Here is a 10374-nt window from a genome sequence, read left to right as displayed (position 1 = left end):
CACTTATATTCAATTGGAAATATTAATTTGTACTTCTGAGATTTCTACTAAAACTGATGGTGATAGCATTGTTAGAGAGTTCAAACTCAAATCTTGGCTCCATTATTTTAAGATGCATGATCTTGAAAAAATGATTTAACCTCTCTGAGTTTTAGATTTATTACCTGTAAAAAGATGCTTATTCTGGTTATTATGGAAATTAAACAAAATATCATATGTAAAACACCTTATACTGCACCAGTTGTTCAATAAGTGGAGATCATTTATAGTAGGAAAAAAACAATTTTATCTCCATTATTTTTGCAAAGTAAGTCTGTCTGGTTCCAGGCAGTTCAGTTATTCTGGTATTCTTTTTGGCGGTACAAAGCCATATTTGGTTATATTTTTCCTTTGTTGGTATTTTTGAGGACTGAGCTTGTTTTGCTTCCTCTAAAATATTACTCTTTTTGAGAGAAACTTGGTCTTCCCTGTACTACACTCAAAACAATGTTCTTTATAGAGTAGGGACTTGATAAATCACTGTTTCTTTTACATGTAAACATGCAACATGAGGACACTACATACAAGAGTAAAGCATGCAGTGAAGAGACATTCAGCAAAATGCAATTTCCCCAGAAGTGTTCATTAATCTCAAATTTAGTTACTATCATGCAAAATCCTGTTGTTGTTGTTTTTTTAAGATTTTATCTATTTATTTGAGAGAGTGAGAATGAGAGAGAGCATGAGAGGCAGGAGGGTCAGAGGCAGAAGCAGACTCCCTGCTGAACAGGGAGCCTGATGAAGGACTAGATCCTGGGACTTGATCCTGGTCCCCCAGGATCATGACCTAAACCAAAGGCAGTCACTTAACCAACTGAGCCACTCAGGTGCCCCATGAAATCCTCTTTAAATGAGGTTTCGTGGACATTGTAAGAGTATACAGGAAGAAAAGAAGAAATACATTTTTAGCACTTACTATGTACAAGGCATATACCATGACATATTTATATTTATTAACTCTCAGAACAACTATTTATTTCTTCACTTATACAATTATTCAGAGGTTCTTCTTGAGCCATAGACATTGTGCTAGACTCTGATGAGTTGCTGTATGTATGTTGTCTTGTGATTTAAATTAAATAGTAATTATAAGAGATCATTGGGCATGTAAAAATTAGTATTCCTATTCACATTAAGAGGAGAGAGGGAAGCCTTTTGCCCAGGTATTACAGATTATAAGTGGCAAACTATTCGAATGCAGGGTACTCAAAGGATCCTGGAAAACAAGATGTGATCTTAGCCCTCAGTAGGATAAGATTTATACTACCCAACACAGCTTTGATGAATATTTGTTGAATAATGATTTTCAACCCAGGCCTATCTTCCTCCAATTTCCATGTCATTTCACTGTGCTATACTGTGTTCAAGTAATCCACATTTCAGCCATTATTCTGAAAATCATAGTCTATTCATCATGAATGAAAGATATGTTTTTGGCATAGTCAAGTCCTGTTTTACTAAAACATCCATTTAATTAAAAAAGTCATTTTAGACCTCCTTGTTTGAATATTGAATAAAAACCTATTTAATTTCATTTGAACTTTATTTTGCTGTTTTGATTTGGAAAGCACAGCAGAATTTTCACTTGAATCTTTTCCATAAGAATAAATTAATAAACTGAGTCAAAATGAAATAAAAACATAAACCACATAGATTCAATAAAATCAAAGTAAAAGAGTAAACCAAAGTTCTGTTCAACCCATCAGATTACTAATAATTACTTTGGCTCAGATTAAGGATAATTAATTATCCAAAGAATTTTTGAGATGATAAACAGAAAAAGGATAGGAATCATAACAGCAAACAAACAAAATCAGTCTGGATATCATCCCAGCCCATTGAATGGTACGGGATAATTTAATTGTCTTTCCTAGACCCCAACCTCAGAAGTTTCTCATGCTTTCACTATATACTAATCTACTTTAATGATTTTTCTGGATCTGGGACCTATTAACGTAGTCATATTTAAAGACATTTAAATCAGTGATCCTCAACCTACTGTCCAGTGGATGCATTGGCAATGCTCTGGAAATCATACACATGTTTATAGATACATGTGTATATATTCTTATGAAGATAGATTCTGTGGCTTTCTTTGGATTCCCAAATCAGTCCATGATCAAAACTAGTTAAACTGTGATCTGCTTTCTTGCCTTTATCAAGCTTCAATGTTTGCCCATGAGTTTTTATTGCAGGTTAAACCACAAACTCTGTAGCCAGGCTGCCTGGGTTCCAAAGTCTTACCCTAACCCCAAACAGCTGTGGTACATTGGTTATGTTACTTAAATATGTGAAATGAGATATTAATGTTACCTATCTCACAAGACGGTTGAAAAGATTAAATGATGTACGAAAGGAAACTGCCTAGAAGTGTACCTGAAACAAAGAAAAGATTGTGTAAGAGTTAGTGTTACATAAGCATTATGAAAGAGTAAGAAAGTATCATGTTGGAGTTAAGTATTATGTCACTATTACTATAAAAGCCCATATCACTAGTCATTAGAGTGTTACTTTCAAACTCTGCTTCCCAGAGCATTCATGTTCAGAGGTGCTACAGATATTTTACAAAAACTGTGTGAAAATGCTAAATAAGTTTGAGAAATATTGCATATTTTTTCTAAATAAAGATTCATAATATACACTAGTTTCTTAAAGACAATAAGGATATCTTAAAGAAACATGTTTAAATTTATTTAACCACATATCTTTCACCACAGAACACTTTTCTGGAGAGAATACCTATTATTTTCCTGGGAAGTTTACAATTTAAGTAATATTATCCTACCAGATGATGGTCACTTCACTGCAGATAATGAAATGGTACCAAAATCTAGTTTCTTCTTCAATTAGTATCATATAAGGATGCACTTAGCCATAGTATTTGATATAGTAATTTCCAAGCTGATTGGGTCAATTACAGAGTTCTTTATTCTTGGAAAGCTGAAAATAGTAGAACAGCCTCTCTCTCATACAAAAAATGCCTGTGCACAAAAATTCCATTTTGATATTGCCTGGAATTGGAGTTCTGATCATAAATCATTTGGGGGAAGAACCAAGAGTTAAGAGTAATTGAATAACAATTTCAACATTTCATAGGTTTCCCAGTCGCCTCAACTATGGAACCAGCCAGCCACCAGACATTTATAAGAACCCAACATCATCATTATGTGGTCAGAATTTAAGTGGACAATGTATTCTATTGTTTTTAGTTAACTCTATCTTTAGGAATACTTATATGCATTCATGTTTCGTCATCAGAAGTATATTTGGTAAGTGATTCTTTGAAATATATAAGTTAATAGGAGGTGTATAAAAGAACTTTTTACAACATACTTATCTTAGTTTCCTAGGACTTTCCTAACAGATTACCATGACTTGGAGGCCTAAAATAACAGAAATTATTGTTTCATAGCTCTGGAGGCTAGAAATCTAAAATCAAAGCATCAGTAGGACCACGGTCTTCTAGAGTCACTGGGAAAGAATCCTTCCCCGCTTTTTCTAGCTCCTGGTGGCCTTAGATGCTCCTTAGCTTGTGGCTGAATATGTCCCATGTCTGCAAGAGCCTCATGTGGCCTTTTTCCTTGTGCACCTTTCTGTGTCCTCTCCTCTTAAAATGACACTAGTCATTCAATTTAAGGATCACTCTAAATTCAGGATGATTTTATCCCAGTATCTTTAATTAATTACATCTTCAAAGACTCTATTTCTTTATAGAAAAAAATAAGGTCACATTCTGAGTTTAACATACTCATTAAGGAGAAAATAAATCACTATTTAAAGCACTACCATGCCTTCTAGCCAATCTGTTATTAATTTCTGATATTTAGAAAGGCCATATAAGCCAACAGGATTTTTAACTGGTCTTATATATAGCTAAGATGGACAAAAAAAGGGGAAAGTCAAACTGATCTTTACATATGTAAGAACACAGAACACATTTAAGTACATGAGCTGGATAACTTCAGGGACCTACAATGTTTACAGATAATTTTGATAAATTCTACATGTACCATGGACTATATAACACTACAGTTCATGTGCAGTAGAAGGAAAGAGATGATCTTGATAACAACTTGAAATTTACAGATACTAACCTTTCAATACATCAAAAAGTACAACAATGAGCTAGAAGAATTACACTCACTGGTACTGCATTTGAGAACTTAAGGAATTTAGCAAGCTAATCTTCCTTTCTCCTCTCCCCTTTTAATCCAAGGACTCACAACAAGCTCACTTCACTAAATAAATTTAAACTGAGAGGAATGTTTGTTAGAATGTTTTGAGTCTAAAAATTCCATAGCTAATCATGACATACATGAAACCAAGAACCACCAAGAAAATTAATACAGTCTGAATGATCCCAATGGCAGTCCAGAAAATAGACAATCTTCAGAAATCCATATGTTCTTCTTTGCTGAGAATACTACACTTTATATCTATTATAATTGAAAGTACTTTTATTATAAAATGTGTTATCTTATAAAGCATTTAAAAAAATGCTTTATGTTGCAAATAAACGTCCCATTAACCAACATTTGAAGGTGTTGAAAGAGGAAGCTTATTTGTAATACAGTAAAAAGTATACTGAGTTTAGAGGATCAAACAGAGGCCAAACATTAGGCAACAAAGACTGGGTGGTCTTATAGCAAATGTTTAGAGTCCTTGTCTACATATGAGGGTCCATAGTGTTTATGCTCAGAGTGCCAAATACACTAACCAAATACAAGCAATTTTAATTTTGTATAAACCTATATACAGTAGAAAGTAGTTTCTATTTGACTTATGCTGAAGTAACCTGAACTGCATTTCCCCTTTCCCACTGCAAAGAACAAGAAAACTGGACACATTATATGAAAATCTGCTTTTATTTATTTATTTATTTATTTATTTATTTATTTATTTGACAGAGAGAGAGAGAGACAGTGAGAGCAGGAACACAAGCAGGGGAGTGGGAGAGGGAGAAGCAGGCTTCCTGACGAGCAGAGAGACTGACGCAGGGCTGGATCCCAGGACCCTGGGATCATGACCTGAGCCGAAGGCAGATGCTTAATGACTGAGCCACCCAGGTGCCCCTAAAATGTGCTTTTAGATAATAGACAGCAGTCATCACAAGACTGGCACTCCTAAAAGAAGGGGAGAAGAGACATAAGTTTGTCTTTTTCCTGGAAGCACTTGTTCCATATTGATGTACATAGGAGAACCACACAAATCATGGAAAGGAATTTCACTGAGCTCAAGAAAGAGTTTAGAGAAATCAATATGGTTGAAATTTATGGGAAAATGTACTGTAAATGAAGGAGTTACTCAGAGAAAGAGTTCCAGAAATCTGCAAGGACCTCCTTAAGACTCTGTCTGAGGCATACCTCAGTGATATTTTGGGTTGGTTCCAGGCCACTGCAAAAAAATAAGCATCACACCAAAGTGAATCAAATTAATGTTTTGGTTTCCCAGTCAGTATAAAAGTTATGTTTACACTATACCATAGTCTATTAAGTGTGTCTTAATATGTCTAACAAATGTACATTCCTTAATTTAAAAATATTGTAGTACTAAAAAATGTTAACCAACGTCAGAGCTTTCTATGAGTTACAGTCACTCATCACATATCAGCACAACAAATATAATAGTGAAAAGTTTGAAATATTGCAAGAATTACCAAAATGTGACCCAGAGACATGAAGTGAGCAAATATTGTTGGAAAAATGACACCACTGATAGACTTGTTTGATAAGGTGTTGCCACATATCTTCAATTTATGTAAAAAAATATCTTCAAAGCACAACATTAAAATGCAATAAAAAGAGGCGTGTCTATACTGAACTGTACCTGCATAAAAAAACTGCCCAAGGCTTTGGAAAACAAACAACCAACAACACAAAACTGTCAAAGAGCTATTAGATAAAAAAATCCCAGAATGTATATACAAGGCTAGAAGATATTTGAATTCCAATTAGCCATAGTAGAGAGATTTCACTTAGCATTCAGATAATTCAATAGAGATCTCAGAGGTCATTCCTTACTAGTAAGTCTAAATTAATAAGACAGTAAAAGCTTGCCAGAAGCAACTTGATAGAGTTTAAAATCAAACTTTATAAGAATCAAGGTAATGTGCAAGTAATTTAAGAATCTACCAAAAAGGAAAAGAAAAAAACTTTTCAGCATGCTTTAACAAAACAATATGACACTCACTCAACAGCATAACAAATATAATGTTTGGCACCCAATCAACAAGTACTACATGAGCAAAAAAGCAAGAAAATGTGAGCTATAGTCAAGGCAAAAACAATCATAGAAACAGAACTAGAGATGACAGAGAAAATGGAAGTACAAGGAAAGGTCTTTAAGCAGTTATTGTGAATATGCTCAAGAATTAATGAAAAACATTGGCAGGGAGAGAAATTGAAATTATAAAACTCAGCAAGTTTAACTTGCAGATCTGAAAAATACAGTACCTGAAATTTTTAACACTCATGGGATAGGCATAACAGGGAATAAAACAGTACTGAAGAGAAGATAAGTGAACATGAAGACAAAGAATTAGAAACTATTGTGGTGCCTGGATGGCTCAGTTGGTTAAGTGGCTGCTTTCAGCTCAGGTCATGAACCCAGGGTTCTGGGATCGAGCCCCACATTGGGCTCCTTGCTCAGTGGAAAGCCTGCTTCTCCCCTGCCTGCCTTTTTCCCCTGCTTGTGCTTGCTCTCTGTCTCTCTCTCTCTCCCACTCTCTCTGCCAAATAAATAAATAAAATCTAAAAAAAAAAAAATTAGAAACTATTTTTAAAAAGAGAGAAAGAGAAAATGATGGATAGTGAGAGGAACTTGGTAACCTGTGGAGAGATATTAGGTAGTCACACATAAATGTAATTGGAGTCCTGGAATCAATGGCAGGTGAAGGACAGTGCAGAATAATTATTTAAAGAAATAATGGCTGAATTTATTTTTAGATTTGAAGAAAACGGTTCAAGAAGCTCAGTAAAGCCTAAGCAATAAGAATGATGGTTAACCTTTCACTGGAATAAATGGAAGCCAGGGATTTATTTAAAGTACTGCAATAAAATGAACATGAACCTAAAACTTTTATATCCAGCAAAAATATACTTTATAATTTATGACAAAATGAAAGCTTTATCAACAAATAAAAGTCAAAGGATTTTATCACTATCTGACCTGCACAATGGAAAATGTTAAAGAAAAGTTTTCAGATTGAGAGGAAATGCTTCATGTTGGAAATTCAGATCTTCACAAATAAAAGAAGCTCATCAAACTATTACATGTGACAGTAGATATAAAATATTTTCTTCTGAATTTTAAAGCCATTAAAAATAATTGACTATTTAAAGCCAAAATAATATTTATGAATCATACAAGTTATAAGATATGTAGAAGTAAAATGTACAAACACATTAGCAAGCAGAATAGGACAAGGAAGTCAATGTATACTGTTGCTGGGTTTTACATTACATGTGCAGTTGTACCATATTATTTGACAGTAGATTATGACAGTTTTTAAAAATGCATATTGTAAACTGTGTGTGTGTGTGTGTGTGTGTGTGTTTATGTACAATGAGAGTAAATTGGACAAACCCCTTTACACTTTAATAAGTATTTTTTGAGAAGAGGGTGCTCTCTTTCTAAACCATAGTTAATTTATTAAAATTAGGAAATTTAACATTAAAAATACTAAACTAATCCATAGTTTGTATTCAAATGTCTCATATTTCAGATATTTCCCCCACCACATTTTAGGATAGAATCTGAGATCATGCATTTCATTTTTCCATAATGTCTCATTAGTCTCCTTTAATCTGGATCATTTCCTCATCCTTTGGTTTTCATCACTTTCATATCCTTTAAGAGTAAATGTTGGTTATTTTATGGAATGTCTTGCATTATATTTTCTCATCCTGATATTTTCTCAAGATGAGATTCAAGTAATGTATTTTTATCAGTGTATGATAGCCAGAGGCACAAGATTGTTTTGTTCCCATCTTGGTAGTAATAAATTTTATAATGTAGTTAATGTGGTATCTAAAAAATTTCCTCACTGTATAGATACTGTTTTTTTAATTGTATTAATAAACAATTTATGAGGATCACAAGATTATGTAATTATTCTCATTCTCATCCATCTTTCACCAATATTTTAGCACCAAGTGATGATTTTCTAATTCATCATGCCATCCATATTAATTGACATTATTCTGTAGGAAAGAGTGTTTATTTTGCCTTTGTTTATTTTTATGTTAATTTACTCATGTTAAATGTAGGTTTATAGATTCTTGTTTTATATAATGAGTTATATTTATTATGACAATGCTCTAACTATCTGCTGGGAACAAATTAACCCAATATTCATTTATCTGGAAAAGTCTTTTTTTCCCACCATTATCTTTGAGGAATACATTCACTGGTTATAGAATTCAATGCTGAGAATATTTTTTTTTCAAAACTTAAAGATGCCATTCTATTTTCTCCTGGCATACATTATATTCAAGAAGTCAATCATAAGTTTGACATTTTTACCAGTATTCTTGTTGCTTTTCTGGAGGAGTTGATTTTTGGAAATCCTTACTATGATATTCCAGAGTGCTTCTTGGCCATTTAATCTTGCAACCCATGGAAAGAGGAAATTTTCACCAGCATCCCAGGTAGGTCTTATTGAAATTGACCTCATAATGTGTGACGGGCAGAAGGAAGAAGGTATAATAATGATCTAACAACTTTAATTCTTATGAAATAGAATTCTTTAACAAATTCACAAAAATTTTATAAGATGGTGGGCTTCCAAGAGATTTGAATCACTGGAAGGATACAGAGTTGAATAAGACAAGGGCATTGTCCCTTGGAAGATCACAGTTTTATTAAAGAGATTTAGATGGAACAAATAGAATTGTAGTTACTGGTTCTGCACATAAGGAGCTTAAAGTTGCCACTCCAACCCAACAAGTAAAAAGCCAAACAGATTGAAAATCAGTAATTCTCTTGGATCCACAAGAGAGGAGAGGACACAGGGAAAGCCACAGTACCCAAGATTGGAGAAGACCGACAAGCAAATACAGGGAGTTGCAGCTTATTGGAGCAGAGACTTAAAAGCAGAAATTTCCTCCGAAACCAGGGCTGGGTGGGAAAACCTGAACTGCATTTGATCAATTGCAGGAGGTCACATACAGTCAACTTAGAGAGTTAAAAACCGTAAGGGGACCCAGTCATAGGAGGTACTCTACAATATTATACAGTTTACCTTCAGGAGCTCTATCAGATTCTCACAGTAAATATCTGAGAAGAATTCCCTCAGGCTTCCAAAATGGGAGGGAGAGAAAGGAATCATTTTGAATATTCCAGAGCACCGTGTTCTTATAATAAGGGCTGCCCTCAGGGGAAACTAGTTAAACAGAACCTAACCTGCTGCTGTATTTACCAGAGCCTAACTGACCTGCCCTGCAAAAAATGTTAAAAGAAGTTCTTTAGAGAGAAGAAAAATAATATAGGTCAGAAACTCTGATCCCAACAAAGAAAGGAAAACCACTGAAGAAGGAATAAGTAAGGAAAAATAAAAACTTTCATTTTTTTATTCTTAATTGATCTAACAGATAACAGTTTGTTCAAAATAATAATGGCAATGATGTTTATTATGTATGCTTATGTATACATAATATATACATATATATGCTTTTGTATGTACATATGTGTGTATAATGCACACATATACATGTGACATAAATGATGGGAATGATACAAGAAACAGGAGAAAGGAGTTAGGATTATTTTGTTATTATAAAATAACCCATGAAGTGATATATTGTTACTTGAAAGCAGACTTGGCTTAGTTGTAAATGTATATTGCGATCTCTAGAGCAACCACCAAAAAAAAAAAGTTAAAAAAAAAACCATGTATAATAATATGCTGAGAAAGGCAAAAACATGGAATAATATAAAATACTCAGAACCACAAAGGCAGAAAAAGAGTGGAATACAAAAATTGGAACAAAGAACAAGGGTAACAAATAAAAAACGATAAGGAATACAGTAGACATTAATCCCACCATATCAATAATCATTTTGAACGTCAGTAATCTAAACACACCAATTAAAAGGCAGATATTGTCATAGGAGATCAAAAATCATGACCCAATTTTATATTGTCTATTGGAAACTCACTTTAAATATAGAGAAACATACAGATTAAAAGTAAATAGATGGGAAAAAATATACCATGTTAAATATTAATCAAAATAAAGCAGTAGTGGCTATATTAATTTCAGGCAGTAGAATTTACAGTAAGCAGAATTTAAAGTAAAAAAAAAGAAGTTAACAAGGATAAAGAAGAGTACTGCA

This window comes from Zalophus californianus, chromosome 2, assembly GCF_009762305.2.
Source record: "Zalophus californianus isolate mZalCal1 chromosome 2, mZalCal1.pri.v2, whole genome shotgun sequence".
NCBI lineage: Eukaryota > Metazoa > Chordata > Mammalia > Carnivora > Otariidae > Zalophus > Zalophus californianus.
This window is presented reverse-complemented; position numbering follows the sequence as displayed.